At 43.8% G+C, this 15,720-nt stretch overlaps 1 pseudogene; it reads right to left on the reverse strand.

The window, feature by feature from the left end:
- The window catches only part of LOC130486377 (melanotransferrin-like), a 28,635-nt pseudogene extending 19,828 nt beyond the window's left edge, over positions 1 to 8,807 (reverse strand).
- Positions 8,808 to 15,720: the final 6,913 nt, after the last annotated feature.

Consider the following 15,720-nt stretch of genomic DNA (forward strand, 5'->3'; position numbering starts at 1 on the left):
AATTACCAAAGTTTTAGATCATATCATTAACAATTTCTCACAGTAAAATGTGTGGGTTCATGAGAGTGACCACCTCTTGCCAAATATCACAAAAGACAATGGGCATGATCTCATCAAAGTTAAGGACTTTTGTGTCCTGTTGTTTCTAATGGTATATACTTAAATCTTCCTCGCTGGAACCTATAAAATTTAAAAATGCTTCACGGTGGCTGGATTGTACCTATTCACTTTTCCTTGAGTTTCAATAGGCAAACCCACAATACTGGGGATATTTGATCTCTTACAGTTCACTTACTATGGCTGAGGGGCTGATCTTCATCCCACATCAGGTAATTTCTAGCTAGGAGGAAGCCCAAAGGGATATTCCAACCTGAAGTCCACCTGGCTCCATTGTGGCAACTACGGGTACCTTTTAGCTTTTGGATATTCAGTGTTCCTCGTCTTGCAACAGCTACAGCGAACATGCAGGTACCTACAGATGTGGAAAAAGGAGATGCAGAAACCACCTTAATAAATACTTGTAGAGCTTCTCTGTGTGAATAGAACAGGCTGAGCAAGCAAACCAAAATTATTAAAATTCAAAGCTTTCTTAATAGGCATGAAGAAAGGAAAATACTTATTTATTTAATAGTCATTTATTTGATAGGTACTCTGTAGCAGGAATCACAACAGCAACAATGAGATTAAATAACTTGCCTAGGGAACGATAATGAGCCAAGAGGCCCAGCCATATAGGAAGCCTAGTAATTCACTCTGTTACTGGCATTTCCTGGAAATAGGATCTGCTGGAAAGTTTGTTCTTTACTGCTAACTGTTCCCTTACAGACTTTAATCTTAAGGATAACACTTCACAGTGGGGATGTTCATGGTGATCAGCATTTTAGAAACAGACACATATTACATAACAGTCTTCCCTAAATGTATGCTTGAGTTATCGTACTTCAAAACTTTCTTGCATTATGTGATGGTTTATTTTCGTTTTGTTACTTTTAATTTATGAGATCAACTAGGCTCTGCTAACATTCCATTGGGCCTATTCTTATACAGAAGGGACAAAGGTGCACAGCACCAGAGGTTGCAAGACATGTATATAAAAATCTACTAATTAAAAAATGTACAGTATAGTTATTCAAAAAGATGCAAAATCAAACAGATAATATGAACATTAAAATTCCCAAATAGTTAGCCAAAAAATAAGAACATAGTATAAACTGTTATCGTAAGTAATAACAGAACAATTGTAAACCATGCAATACAGTACAATTATAATGAACAGAAACCAAGCATTAGTTGTAGTAAATGATAACACAACAGTACAGTGATGGTATGCTAGCTGATTTCCCGTTTCAATGTCTCTTCTTCGAAGTTCAAACATTGCGACTCTTCAACAAACAAGACTATAACAAGTACAGCTTTCACACAATATAAACATAGAATCATAGAGTTGGAAGGTACCAACAGGGTCATCTAGTCCAACCCCCTGCACAATGCAGGAAATTCACAACTACCTCCCCTACTTACACCCCAGTGACCCCTACTCCATGCCCAGAAGATGGCCAAGATGCTAATATTGCTAATTAAAAGGTAAAGGTCCCCTGTGCAAGCACCGGGTCATTCCTGACCCATGAGGTGACGCCACATCCCGAATTTACTAGGCAGACTTTGTTTTACGGGGTGGTTTGCCAGTGCCTTCCCCAGCCATTTCCCCTTTACCCCAGCAAGGTGAGTAGTCATTTTACCGACCTCAGAAGGATGAAAGGCTGAGTCAACCTTGAGCCGACTACCTGAAACCAACTTCCTTCAGGATCGAACTCAGGTCGTGAGCAGAGCTTGGACTGCAGTACTGCAGCTTACCCCTCTGCGCCAGGTTACACAGAACTTACTGTAGCTATCAGCCAAATTGAAGAAATTATCCTGTATGGCCTACAAATCTGTAATAAATAAAATAAAGTACATACATTCCATTGGGCCTATTCTTATATAAACTTACATTGATTTTATGCTAGTTTAACTACTGTAACTTTGATCAAAGACTCCTGCAGAGCACAAAGCTGAAAATTCCCTTTTTACAGGTCCCTAGCCCCCCATCTTTACAAAATGACAGTTTCTAGAGTACCGTGGGGACAGGGAATGAAAACTGAGCAACTCTAAATCTGTGATGTAGATAAACCTTAGCTTTATGAAGACAATTTCTCTGTCTGGAAATAAGCAGGCTTCAAGTTCGTGGGTCCAGGATAAGAAAACTATAGTATGACTCTTCCTTCTCCTCCTAAGCAAAGGTGAGACAAGAGTTTCCAGAGCACACTTCTTAAGATATGTCTATGATCCTTAACTCACTCTCCCATGTGCTGTAAACCCACCAGAAGTGCAGATCAGGGACTGTACTGAGTTCCAGGCTTGGCCCAATTGACCTTTTATGTATCTATGGTCCTGAAAAGATGTGGTATTCTGGAAGCACCCATGTGATAATGATAACTGACCTTCCACATAGACTTCCTTTGCCACAGTAGTCAGGCCATAAAGCTTTACAGCAGAATAAACATCTCCAGCATCCAAGGAGGCAGCATCTGCTTTATTTACCTTTTTTAAAAAAAAGGGGGGACAGAAGAAAACTATTAAAAACAGCACTAGAATGTCTTCAAGTCTAGCCTGGTAGGCTTTTCCTGTCAGCCTGGAATTCCTGGCTAACACCCTACTTCCAATCATGGCAGGTTTAAATCAGATTAGGAGGGAGGCCTGACTAACAAGTATGTAGCAATTTAAGGTCTATAATCAGTTGCACATGAAGCGTGAAACCCTTTAAAATAATAACTGTCTTCCCCAAAACATAACCACGTTCTCCCACAACAGATATTTTGTACATACAGTCACTGAACTAATGTTTGGATGTTTACTGTTAATTGCAGCAGTACAGCAAAACATGTAAGGCATCAAGGGGCTTACAGTCACCACAATGTAATTATTAATATTTAATCACATTATTTTAGTATTAGTTATTAAAGAGGGAACTGGGGGGGGGGAAGCCTAATGGCTACTGATAGACTTTTAGAGAGCAATCCTAAGTGGGTCTTCCTGAGGTCAATAATGCTCCCACCCTACTGGCTTTCCACAAACTATGCAAAACGGAATTATTCAAGAGGGCTTTTCTACACAGGCCATAGGGTTCCACTGTATAAAATGATACATAAAGCCTCTTGGATAAATCATTAGCGACTATGGTTTGTACCACTGTGTTTATCTGACTGTATGTTGGATCCTACTATATAATTTTGCATCACAGGCAGCCCATTCCTAAGAGAGGGGGTTTGAAATGCAGCAGCTGGGAGCCACCTCCTGCGAGGCTTCCTGGCTGTAAAAAAGAATAAATGCACCATTTACAAATTAGAAAATCGGGAAACTCACCCATTGACTTCAGCGAGGCTATGCCAGCAATTTTGTTGCCGTAGCTCCACTGCAGCATGAAGGGGCAGGCCTGGGCCAAAAGGCAGCTCCGCCCGCAGGAACACCCCAGGAATGCCTCCCAGGATGCCACCAAGGGTAGATATACTGGGAATATGCCGGCAGGAGGCAGTGCCCGAGTGCCGCACTGCTGCTGGCATCGGCCTATGCACGTTTCCATGCCAGTTTGCATGGCACAAGTGGCACAGATACCAGTGTAGGGGTCATGCTGGTTCCTGTGTGGATCCGCCCCCCCTTCAGGATTGCACGCTTAATGCGTCATGCTAACACTCATGCTTTCCTTCAGTTCTCTTTTTTAGATTCTGGACAGTTATACAACCCAAATCCCATTTCATTTCCCCTCCTGTTGATTGAATATATTGACTCACTCTGCATAATCTGCCTTGAGACCCAGTGAGAAAGGCAGACTATGAATAAACAAATAATTCCTATTTAGTTCAATGGGGATTATTCCCAGGAAAATATTTTTTAGGATTACAGCTTTATAGCGCAATCCTAAAGTGAATTACTCCAGTCTAAGTCCATTGAAATTAATTGGAGTAATTCTCTTTAGGATTGCATTGTTAGTGTCTTACATGGCAACTTCAGTTTTCAAAATAGGTCTGACAAATAACAGCACCTTACTCTGTATTTCTTCTTTGGATGAAAGGTGGAATAAAATGTATAATTACTAGATATTTCTATAAAACAACTCTTACTAATTCTTTTATTTTAAAAAATGAAAATATATCGGTTGCTTGTTGCCTCCAGATACATTTTTCTTTTCAAACTAGTATTTTTGAACCCGAAGGCAGTGCTAATTGAAGCTTGTTTAAATGAAACAGACAATTGTTTTGTCGAAGGCTTTCACGGTCAGAGTTCATTGGTTCTTGTAGGTTATCCGGGCTGTGTAACCGTGGTCTTGGAATTTTCTTTTCTGACGTTTCGCCAGCAACTGTGGCAGGCATCTTCAGAGTAGTAACACTGAAGGACAGCGTCTCTCAGTGTCAAGTGTGTAGGAAGATATAGTCAGAAAGGGGTTGGGTTTGAGCTGAGTCATTGTCCTGCAAAAGTAATGTGCTAGTCATTGTCCTGTAAGTATCAAGATAATGTGCTAATGACGGTGTGGTATGTTAACATGGAACCATTGTATCCTGAAGTGATCTGTTAATGTGTGAAGTCCAAAGCTAATCTGCATGGCTATTGTTGACTAAAGTCTTTGTTAGTCTGGAGGTTTTTTAGGACAGGAAGCCAAGCCTTATTCATTCTTAAACTCTCTTCTTTTCTGTTAAAGTTGTGCTGATGTTTATGAATTTCAATGGCTTCTCTGTGCAATCTGACAAAATAGTTGGTAGAATTGTCCAGTCTTTCAGTGTCTTGGAATAAGACCCTGTGTCCTGTTTGTGTCAGTCCATGTTCAGCCACTGCTGATTTCTCAGGTTGGCCAAGTCTGCAGTATCTTTCATGTTCTTTTATCCTTGTTTGTATGCTGCGTTTTGTGGTCCCGATGTAAACTTCTCCACAGCTGCAAGGTATACGATATACTCCTGCAGAGGTGAGGGGGTCTCTTTTGTCTTTTGCTGATCGTAGCATTTGTTGTATTTTCTTGGTGGGTTTAAACACTGTTTGTAGGTTATGTTTTTTCAAAAGTTTCTCCATCCTATCAGTGACTCCTTTAATAAATGGCAAGAATACCTTTCCTATGGGAGACTATTTTTCATGAGTTTTCTGATTTTTGTTTGGTTTAATGGCCCTTCTGATTTCATTCTTGGAATAGCTGTTTGCTAGCAGTGCGTGATTTAGATGATTAGTTTCTTCCTTGAGAAACTGTGGTTCACAGATCCGTCTTGCACGGTCCATTAATGTTTTGATTATTCCTCTTTTCTGTCGGGGGTGGTGGTTGGAGATTTTGTGTAAGTAGCGATCTGTGTGAGTTGGTTTCCGGTAGACCTTGTGACCTAACTGAGAGTTTGTTTTACGGATGACAAGGGTATCAAGAAATGGGAGTTTACCCTCAATTTCCTTTTCCATGGTAAACTGAATGTTTGGATGGATATTATTAAGATGGTTTAGAAAGTCCATTAATTTTTCTTCACCATGGCTCCAAATAGTAAATGTATCATCTACAAACCTGAACCAGACTGTAGGTTTGTAAGGTGCCGATTCTAATGCTGTCTTTTCAAAATATTCCATGTAAAAGTTTGCTATTACTGGACTGAGTGGACTTCCCATAGCTACTCCATCAATCTGTTCATAAAATTCTTGATCCCATAGGAAATAACTTGTTGTTGTTTTTTTAATAGATTTTTTATTTATATAATTGAAGGGGTACAGGAAAAAAAAGGGAGGGGTAAGCGTTGTAAGTATAAAAACAATAGATATTAAAAAATAAGCTCAGTAATATATTGTAAATTGTATATTATAAATTGTATATTATAAAACGATTTCTATGCCAAAAAAAAGAGATTAATACAATATGTCATTCAGTTATTTAAGACAAATTATGTAGTACATTGCCAGCATATTTCATCTGATTAGCTGCAAGTCATATAAGTGTAGAATGATGCCCACTTGTCATCAAATTGTTCTGTGGATTCACTGGATTTTAAATTTATCTCGAAAGTCATCTTAGCCATACTGGCGTATTCCAACAGTTTTTCTTTCCAGTCTTCTATTTCGGGGATGTAAATTTGTTTCCAAGTTCTTGCCAGAACCGTTCTGGCTGCAGTTGTAGCATACTTAAAAACATCATGATATTTTGAAGGCAAGTTTTGTGGCACTATACTGAGTAAGTAGAATTTGGAATCGAATGTGAACTTAGTATTTAGCGTCGACTGGAGTTCTTGATGAATTCTTTTCCAATATATTTGTATATATCCTGTGGATTGAGTCTCAACGGAATGATTTTGTTGATGAAGTGAGTGGAATCTTTGATGTAAGAAGTGGTTTTTCCAATGTGATCCTGTAGGAGGGTGGTCAAATATCTAGCTAATTCATACGTTGGGGAACCAATGGCACTCACGATGGGTCGGAGTGGGACGGAATCCTTATGAATTTTAGGTAGTCCATATAATCGTGGTGGTTGTGCTTCTGTCTTGCATAGTTTTCTGTGTGTGTCAGGATGAAGAGCGGAATTCTTGATCAGTATGCTAGTTTTCCTGATAATTTTGCAAGTTGGATCTCGTTTTAGTTTTTTGTATGTGGCAGGGTCCAGAAGTTCCTCAATCTTCTTTTTGTATTCTTCTGTTTTCATGATCACTGTGGCATTGCCTTTGTCAGCTGGTAGAATAATGATTTCTGGATCATTGAGGATACAATGATTGAGGATACAATGGTTCCATGTTAACATACCACACCGTCATTAGCACATTATCTTGATACTTACAGGACAATGACTAGCACATTACTTTTGCAGGACAATGACTCAGCTCAAACCCAACCCCTTTCTGACTATATCTTCCTATACACTTGACACTGAGAGACACTGTCCTTCAGTGTTACTACTCTGAAGATGCCTGCCACAGTTGCTGGCGAAACGTCAGGAAAGAAAATTCCAAGACCACGGTTACACAGCCCGGATAACCTACAAGAGACAATTGTTTCTTTGCAAAAAAAAATAACATGTACCAAGTTCTTGTACACCTCCTGGTTTAACTCAGTGGAAGCTGTGCAAGAGAACTTCCCCGTGGCTAAGATCCATCTCCCTTTTTGCTACCTTAATGATAATCAAAATCTGCGGCCTTTTGTGCTGCTGCCTCACACAGCTTCTCATAGAATGGCCTTATCTTGGTGTAGAGAAAAGACCTAATAGAATGGGTAAGGACAGAGGTCAAACTAGAGGCTTGGTAGGCCTACTGTAGCTGTAGGCCATCTACCAAGGAATGGGTTACTACAGGGAAAGTACTCATGTACACTCCATCCTTCTTTAAGCTGACCCAAGTAGCCCATACAGCCAGAGGATCTGGCACATAAGCTTCCAGCCTCTATCACACATTGGTACAGGGAAAAGCTAAGCCAGTAAGCAGATCAGGCTGACAAGTACATTTTACCAACCAGAATACTTAAATCCTCCCAAAAATACTTTGTCTACTGAAATGTATGCTCTAGAAAAGGATAGGATTTGTGATGGGGATAAATTCTTAAATTTTCCAAGAAACTACCCTAATCTTTTCGATGCAGTCATGGGTATTATGAGCTCTGATGCAGGAAACTCTGGCGAAGGAATTGATTGTGGCAGGAGGCAACACACTCAGAAGCACTTTGGATAGCTCTGCACACTTCCTCTGCTCCAGGTCAGAAAGGGTGCACCATCGAAATTTTTTCCCTGCAAGTACAGAGGGCAGCTTTTAGTGTAAATTGTGTTCACGATAATGCAAATTCTCATTTAAAAAACAACAGCTATATAAAGAGTGATATTGCTGATGGTCCCTCTGAATTGCTCCTTGAGAAATCATTATACCGCACTGGACACTTTCTTGGTGCCATCTGTGTTTGCCTTCAAATCAAAATTCACCTTTTCTGTAAAGCCTTTGTAGCCCAAAACTGGGGTCCTGGCCTGGTGCCATTCAAGCCAATGAGACCAACACCAGGCCAGGACCGTTTAGGATTACTCATTTGACACAAGCCCTTGTCCTCACTCTTGGCTGAAGTCCCTGCCCAAGTACATGTAATGACCTTTGCTTCTATCCACTGTGACTCTGGATACTTTTGTTCCTTCCCCCTCCCTCTTGCTACCCTGGCATTGCCTCCCTCTATTTTTCTCCTGAACATCTGGAAATTTAGATTAAAAACTTTCTGGGGCAGGGATGCATCATAGCACACGGTGCATTGTATAGGTAACAAAGTACGATGAGAGTGTCAGTGCTGAGGAAGGGTATTGCCTTGAATTAGCTGGTGTAGCATTATTTAAAAAAAATAAAATGCAAGCAGAAGGTTCATGGAATGGTGGAGAATTCCTGAGGGGAGAGGGGAGATGCTTGCTATTATTCTCCTCTTAAAAATAGCACAATTAATAGGGTGTACAATCTATTCAGCGTTATGGGCCAGCTTTTTTTCTCCCTCAGTACCATCCTTACCTGTAGATAGAAGAGTAACAGTGGTCAGAACAAGGATGGTGGCCGTCACTGCTGTCATGATTGGTGATGTGCAGCATAAATCTGGCTCTCCTCTATGTCAAAACCTTCCCGTTGCCTCATACCAGGATTCCAGAGCAATGAGTGACACTATGGGAAGAAAACAAGAGGCTAGACACTGCCTCCCAAGGAGGAAGGACAGAAAAGGAATGGTGAGTGTTCAGCTGCATTAAACAACTAAAAGAAAAAGATGGGCAGGGGTAAGAGGCCCCATTTCTGGCAACAGATGGAAAACATTAGGAATGTTGTGTCACTGTTAGGCCTTGGCTGAGTACTTAAACAGAATCTGTCTGCAATATGGAAATAACTGAATGGGAGACTACCCCTTTCTTTATACCTTCTCTACATGGGCTATTTGTTTGAGTCAGAACGCCTACTGTCATTCCTCCTCAGCACTGATCGTACTATGACGTTGGGTAGGACTTAATTAGCACCTTGTGCTCTCCTTGCCAAGTAACCAAAGGGGAAAATCATATAACTTTAATGAACAGAGAGTATAACACCATAGTTAATGATGACACCACCAGCACCCAGCATGGATGCCACTGCCATATTAGCCAAGCTGGAGGTAGCCAATATACAAATAGTATACTTGTCATACCTCTGTGATGTCACCATACCCTACAATGCACAACACAACAACATGGAAGGCACAAATGCAATACAGGGTCCTTAACTGTATTAATCACTGGAGCATATCAGGAACCCTATAACTATGTTCAATGCAGGTGTGGGTTCAAATCCCCTTAAGCCAGGGGTCGGCAAACTCATTAGTCAAAAGAGCCAAATATCAACAGTACAACGATTGAGATTTCTTTTGAGAGCCAAATTTCTTAAACTTAAACTATATAGGTAGGTACACTGTTTATTAACTTAATAAACTTTAATTAAAGCTTTAAGTCTTAATTAAACTATAGTTACACTGAATAAAACTTGATATCATACTTAATAGTGATCTTATTTATTGATAAAAATTAAATTGTCTCTGCCATTTCCCCCTCCCCGTCCGGAATCCTTGTCTGGAGGCCTGGTCTACCGCCATAAAAGCCTATTGGTAGACCTGGCCTCCGGCTGAGTCCCATTGGGAGGCCAGGTCTACCCATTGGCTTTCTTGGCAGTAGACCTGGCCTCCGGAGGCCCATAGAAGCCAATGGGTAGACCTGGCCTCTGAAGGGGGACTTTTTCCCCTCCTCGGAGTCCAGGTCTACTGCCAAGAAAGCCAGTGAGTAGACATGGCCTCCCAATGGGACTCAGCCGGAGGCCAGGTCTACCAAAGGAAGCCCGCCCCACCCAACAGCTGATAGGTGGGGGGGGCAAGGAACCGCCGAGCCGCCTGCCCAACAATCGCGAGGCTAGAGGGGAGGCTTTAGCCTCCCAACCATTGAGGGCAAGGGAAAGGGGGACCCGGCCATTCTCCACGGTGTGGGGGGGAGACAGCGCGCCCGCTCGCCCGCGCTCTCTCTCAGGCGCGCCGGCTCCACAGCCCGGCTGCCGGGGTAAGCGGGCGCAAGAGCAGGGGCTCCGAACCAAGTTCGGAGAGCCGCACTCAACGGGCCAAAGAGCCGCATGCGGCTCCAGAGCAGCAGTTTTGAGACCCCTGCCTTAAGCCATACAAGACCATAAGCAATTATGTTTTTGATAGGGTGACACCAAGGAAAGAAGGACCAGCAGTTCAAACATCTCAACCTCCTTTACAGACACACACACACACACACCCGTAAAGCCCAGAACCTCCCCAGACAAGTCTTCCATTCCTACTAACACCACAACATTTCTGGGAGGGAAGAATCTTTTATACAAGAAGGGGGAATGGAGACAAACAAGAAAAAATATCTTACATGAAGTAAGCCTATCACCTCCACAAGAGCTTACTGCAAAAAGCAACAAGATAGAAAGCAAGAATTGGGAGGATGAGTACTACCACAAATAAACATGGTCTTGGCAAAATCCCCCTTAGATAGCCAGGATACAATGGGAAGAGACAGAACCAGAACTCAAAACCAAACCTCATATGTTGTAAAGGCAAAGGAACTCTCTAACCACACAACAACCTGGCACACAACAAGGAGCTTGGAACTTCCCATTAGTCCTGGTGACAAAATCAGCCACAAGTATCACAATGGTAGAGAAACCCCTATAGAATACGGCATATTCAACCTGCATGAGATGCCAGCTTCAAAACTAAAGCTCATCAAACAAAGAGAACTAGGAAGTATCCTTCCCCACTGGCACAGCTGAGAGAGTACATTCTCAGAAGCAGTTAGTAGGAAGCCTATCTAAGGTGCCACTAATTTTGGCCAACACCACATCCAAACATACTTCCCACAGCTTATAAGGCTGATTACTTCTATTTGTATATCTGTCAAAGTGGGTTGAGGTTCACAAAAGCTTCTGGCACAATAAATCTGTTAGTCTTTAAAGTACCACAAGATTGTGATTTTGGCTGCAGCCAACTAGTACACCTACCCCTCTGGAATTTAAAGTAAATTTGTTTTATTTCAAATCCCATTGAGATGTGATCACCTCTCCATCTTCACATCTGCTTCCACACCTTAGAAGACCTTGAGAAACAAGTTTCCCCAGATATATTTCTACTAATTAAGTGGACTGTGATTACCAACCAATAGTTATAAAACAGCATTAATCATCCAACACAGGGTAGGGATTGCTGACCAAACTAGCAAAATGAGATATTGCAAAACCTTCGTAACACAAAGTGAATCAGATGCTGAAATATCAAACAATTACATTCCAGCAAGCACCATATTAACTGCTGAAGATGGCACAGAAAACTCTTCAGATTACATTGTATTAGCACCCTTATACTGATCTAATGTTTTCTAGGTTCAGCTGTTAGATGGATAAAATCAGAACATGTAATCAAGAATGGCTTCAGACATTTGCGCCTGGTGCAAAAGTTCCTCTGCATCTTTGTAACTTTCAAATGACAATAATCTGATATGCAAGGATGATGCTTTAAGGGTGTGGTCTTTGTATATTTATACCCACAAGCCACTTACTGTTTAGTGATACCCTGACCTCGATGGCCCAGACTAGCCTGATCTCGTCAGATCTCAGAAGCTAAGCAGGGTCAGCCCTGGTTAGTATTTGTATGGGAGACCACCAAGGAAGTCCAGGGTTGCTATACAGAGGAAAGCACTGGCAAACCACCTCTGTTAGTCTCGTGCCATGAAAACCCCATAAGGGGTCGCCATAAGTCGGCTGTGACTTGACGGCACTTTACACACACACAGAAGCTGTTAGTCTCTTGCCATGAAAACCCCAAAAGGGGTCGCCATAAGTCTGCTGTGACTTGACGGCACTTTACACACACAGAGAAGCTCTGTAATACAATAAGGATTATTAAACCGTATCAAAAGGATGGATTCCTTTCCAACCTACTTTTTTCAGTGTGCACTCATGGGTGAAGTAGCAATTTCTAGTACATATTAACGATTGTGAGTAGAGAATCAAGGTAGCAGATACTCTGAATTAAGTATTCCATCCAAAAAGAGTATGATCTGATACATGCATTCCAGGAAGTCATATAAATGTTGTGAGAGTATAAAGATAGCTTTTCATGTGTCAATTATGGGTGGGAATGGGCAAACTTCCCCAACTTGGCACCACAGAGCCTACCAACATATTTCCTGATGCCCATGCTTCTTCTCCAAAGCAGAAAGCCAAATGCTGGCTCCTCCCACCCCATTTTATTAGAGCAGAAGGTGCTACAGACCCTAAGCCTACAGGGACCCTAATCCCTGCAGGGATCTGCAGGGAGTAGCAATTTGGCAAGTTGCTGCCATCCTAGGAAAATGCTTAGTTTAGGGCCCTCACAATCTTTTGTCATTGTCCCCTATAGCAGTCATTTTTTGGTGGCACCCACCCATAATCTTTCTCAAAATTCCCAAACTGCCCACAGGATCAACAAAGCGGGGGGCCTTTGCGCTATAAAGGTAAAAGTAAGTCCCCTGAGCGGGCCAGTCTGACCCTGTGCAAGAACTAGGTCATTACTGACCCATGGGGTTACGTCACATTCTGACGTTCACAAGGCTGACATGTAGGGTTGCCAGGTCCTTCTTTGCAACCAGCGGGAGCTTTTTGGGGTGAAGCCTGAGGAGGGTGGGGTTTGGGGAAGGGAGGGACTTCAATGCCATAAATTGCCAAAGCAGCCATTTTCTCCAGGTGAACTGATCTGTCACCTGGAGATCAGTTGTAATAGCAGATCTCCAGCTAGTACCTGGAGGTTGGCAACCATACAGACGGGGTGGTTTGCCTTTGCCTTCCCCAGACATCTACACTTAACCTAGGGTTGCCAACCTCCAGGTACTATTTAACTTTTCTTACACATGGAATCCAGCAAATAATATATGTTGACTTTGGACACTTACCTTGAGAAAAGACAAGACAACCTGCCATGGACATTACCTACAATATACAGGGGCGCTTCCTCCACTGGGAGATGCATAGGGAATGGCAAAGTTTGTATGTGGTCTATGTATAATTCATATTTGGTTGTTTAAATTAGTTTGTATGTATATTTAGATATTGTAGAGTGTGTTACCTTGTAAGAATGTTGTAGGAACTTTATAGGAATGTTTAGTGATGATGAATAAGAAATAATTGGCATAAGCAAATATCAGGTTGTTTATTTTGTTGAATTGTAAGCTCCTTAACAACCTTCAGGACCGTCTCTCCTAGTATACCCCCCAAAGAGCATTACCCTCTTCTGATAACACCCTGTTGGTGGTCCCTGGCCCGAGAAGTGTGCGGCTGTCCTCGACCAGGGCCAGGGCCTTTTCGGCCCTGGCTCCGGCCTGGTGGAATGCTCTGCCTAGTAACATCAGGGACCTGCGGGACCAGAAAGAGTTCCGCAGGGCCTGTAAGACAGAGCTATTCCGCCAGACCTGTGGCTAAGGACGGCCGCAGGTGAGACCAAGTGAGATCAGTGCTGGCCTCCCTACTCCCTCTCCTTAACTTACAGTCAATGTATTGTGGGGGGTAGCCGACCGTGCTTTAGATATTATTTTATGGTCAGCCACCGTTTTATAATTAAGGGAATGGTTTTATATATTTTATAGTCATATTGTAAGCTTTTTAAATGTTGTAACCCACCCTGAGCCCGGCCTTGGCTGGGGGCGGGCGGGCTAGAAGTATGATTTAATAAATAAATAAATAAATAAATAATAAACCGAGGTTCCTACTTTTGAGGTAACCTCCAGGTACTAGCTGAAGATCTGCTATTACATCTGATCTCCAGCCGATAGAGATCAGTTCACCTGGAGAAAACGGCTGAAATTAAATCAAAAGAGTTTCATTAGGAAGAATTTTCTAACAGAGCGGTTCCTCGGTGGAGCAGGCTTCCTCGGGAGGTAGTAAGCTCGCCTTCCCTGGAGATTTTTAAGAAGAGGCTAGATGGCCATCTGTCAGCAATGCTGATTCTGTGACCTTAGGCCGATGATGAGAGGGAGGGCATCTCGGCCATCTTCTGGTCACTAGGGGTGCGGGGGGGGGGAGGTAGTTGTGAATTTCCTGCATTGTGCAGGGGGTTGGACTTGATGGCCCTGGTGGTCCCTTCCAACTCTATGATTCTATGGCCGCTTTGGCCATTGGACTCTATGGCATTGAAGTCCCTCCCCTCCTTAGGCCCCGCCCCAAAACCTCCCGCCGGCGGTGAAGAGGGACCTGGCAACCCTAACTTTACCCCCCAGCGAGCCTTTGCGCCCTGCGGATGACCAAAGGCCTTCCCGCCTTCTTCGCAAACGCTCAACGGGCTTTTCTGAGGGGAGCCATTTGCGGCGCTTAAGCACCTCTTCCCCCCCCCCCCAAGGCCTAGCGCAAAACGCCGCCGAAGGCGGAGGCAGTGCTGAGAGGAGAAGGAGGAGGTCGCTCCAACCTGCTCCCGCCTCAGTCTCGGCATGGGCCCGCCCGCTTTCTCTAAGAAAGGCCGGGTGGTGGGAGGAGGTGGCGGCAGCGTGGTGTGGAGCGAGCAAGGTAGCGGCTACGGGTGACCGAGCAGCAGCAGCAGCAGTAGCGCAAAGATGGCGGCGGGGTTGTCCCTGAAGCTGCTGCGAGGGGGGCTCGCCCTGAGGACGAGCGGCGGCAGGTACCACAGTCCCTCCTTCATGTCGGGGGGAGGGGAGGAGGAGGAAGGGGGCTGGGCCTACTCCAGCCCGTCGGAGTGTGTGTGTGTGAGGGGGGGTGAAAACAGGGCGGAGACGCGTGCGGTGCTGGCGGCCGGGCGGCGAGTCTCCGCCGCTGTTCTTGCAAGGGATGAGGAGGTCGCCCTTCTTGGCCTCAGGGTGGTCTGCCGTCGCCGCGAGTCCGGCGTTGTCGTCCCAAAGTCCCGTCTGTACTGTGTCCCACGGGCACCCAGGCTGAGCTCTGGCCGTATGTACACAACCCTATCTCCACTCAATTGCCTCGACTTCTGCCCAGATGAGAGCATCCGTAGGGTGAGGAACGCCTCCGCCTTCAGAGGTGAAAGAGTAGAGAAATGACAGGGGGAGGGGGTTCACTCAGACGAGACGCAGAGCTGGGCCGCAGTTGTGTCACTTTATTGCTTCCATCCCTTCCGCTTCAGTCTGAAGCACTCCTAACGTGGGAATCCAACTGAACTCGGAGGAAGCTCGCTTATGAGTTGACAAGCAACCGGGTTGTTACTCCAACAAGAGATGGACGGACTCAATAAAGGAAGCCACAGCCCTCAGTTTGCAAGACCTGAGCAAGGCTGTCAACGATAGGACGTTTCGGAGGACTTTGATTCATAGTAGAAAAGGGCAAGAGTCCAGTAGCACCTTAAAGACTAACAAAAATATTTTCTGGCAGGGTATGAGCTTTCGTGAGCCACAGCTCACTTCTTCAGATAGAAGTGAGCTGTGGCTCACGAAAGCTCATACCCTGCCAGAAAAGAGCAAGAGTCCAGTAGCACCTTAAAAGACTAACAAAAATATTTTCTGGCAGGGTATGACCTTACACTAGCCACAGCTCACTTCTTCAGATAGAAGTCAAAAAGGGCAAGAGTCCAGTAGCACCTTAAAAGACTAACAAAAATATTTTCTGGCAGGGTATGACCTTACACTAGCCACAGCTCACTTCTTCAGATAGAAGTCAAAAAGGGCAAGAGTCCAGTAGCACCTTAAAAGACTAA

The sequence above is a fragment of the Euleptes europaea genome, chromosome 13 (genome assembly GCF_029931775.1).
Source record: "Euleptes europaea isolate rEulEur1 chromosome 13, rEulEur1.hap1, whole genome shotgun sequence".
In the NCBI taxonomy this organism is placed as follows: Eukaryota; Metazoa; Chordata; class Lepidosauria; order Squamata; family Sphaerodactylidae; genus Euleptes; species Euleptes europaea.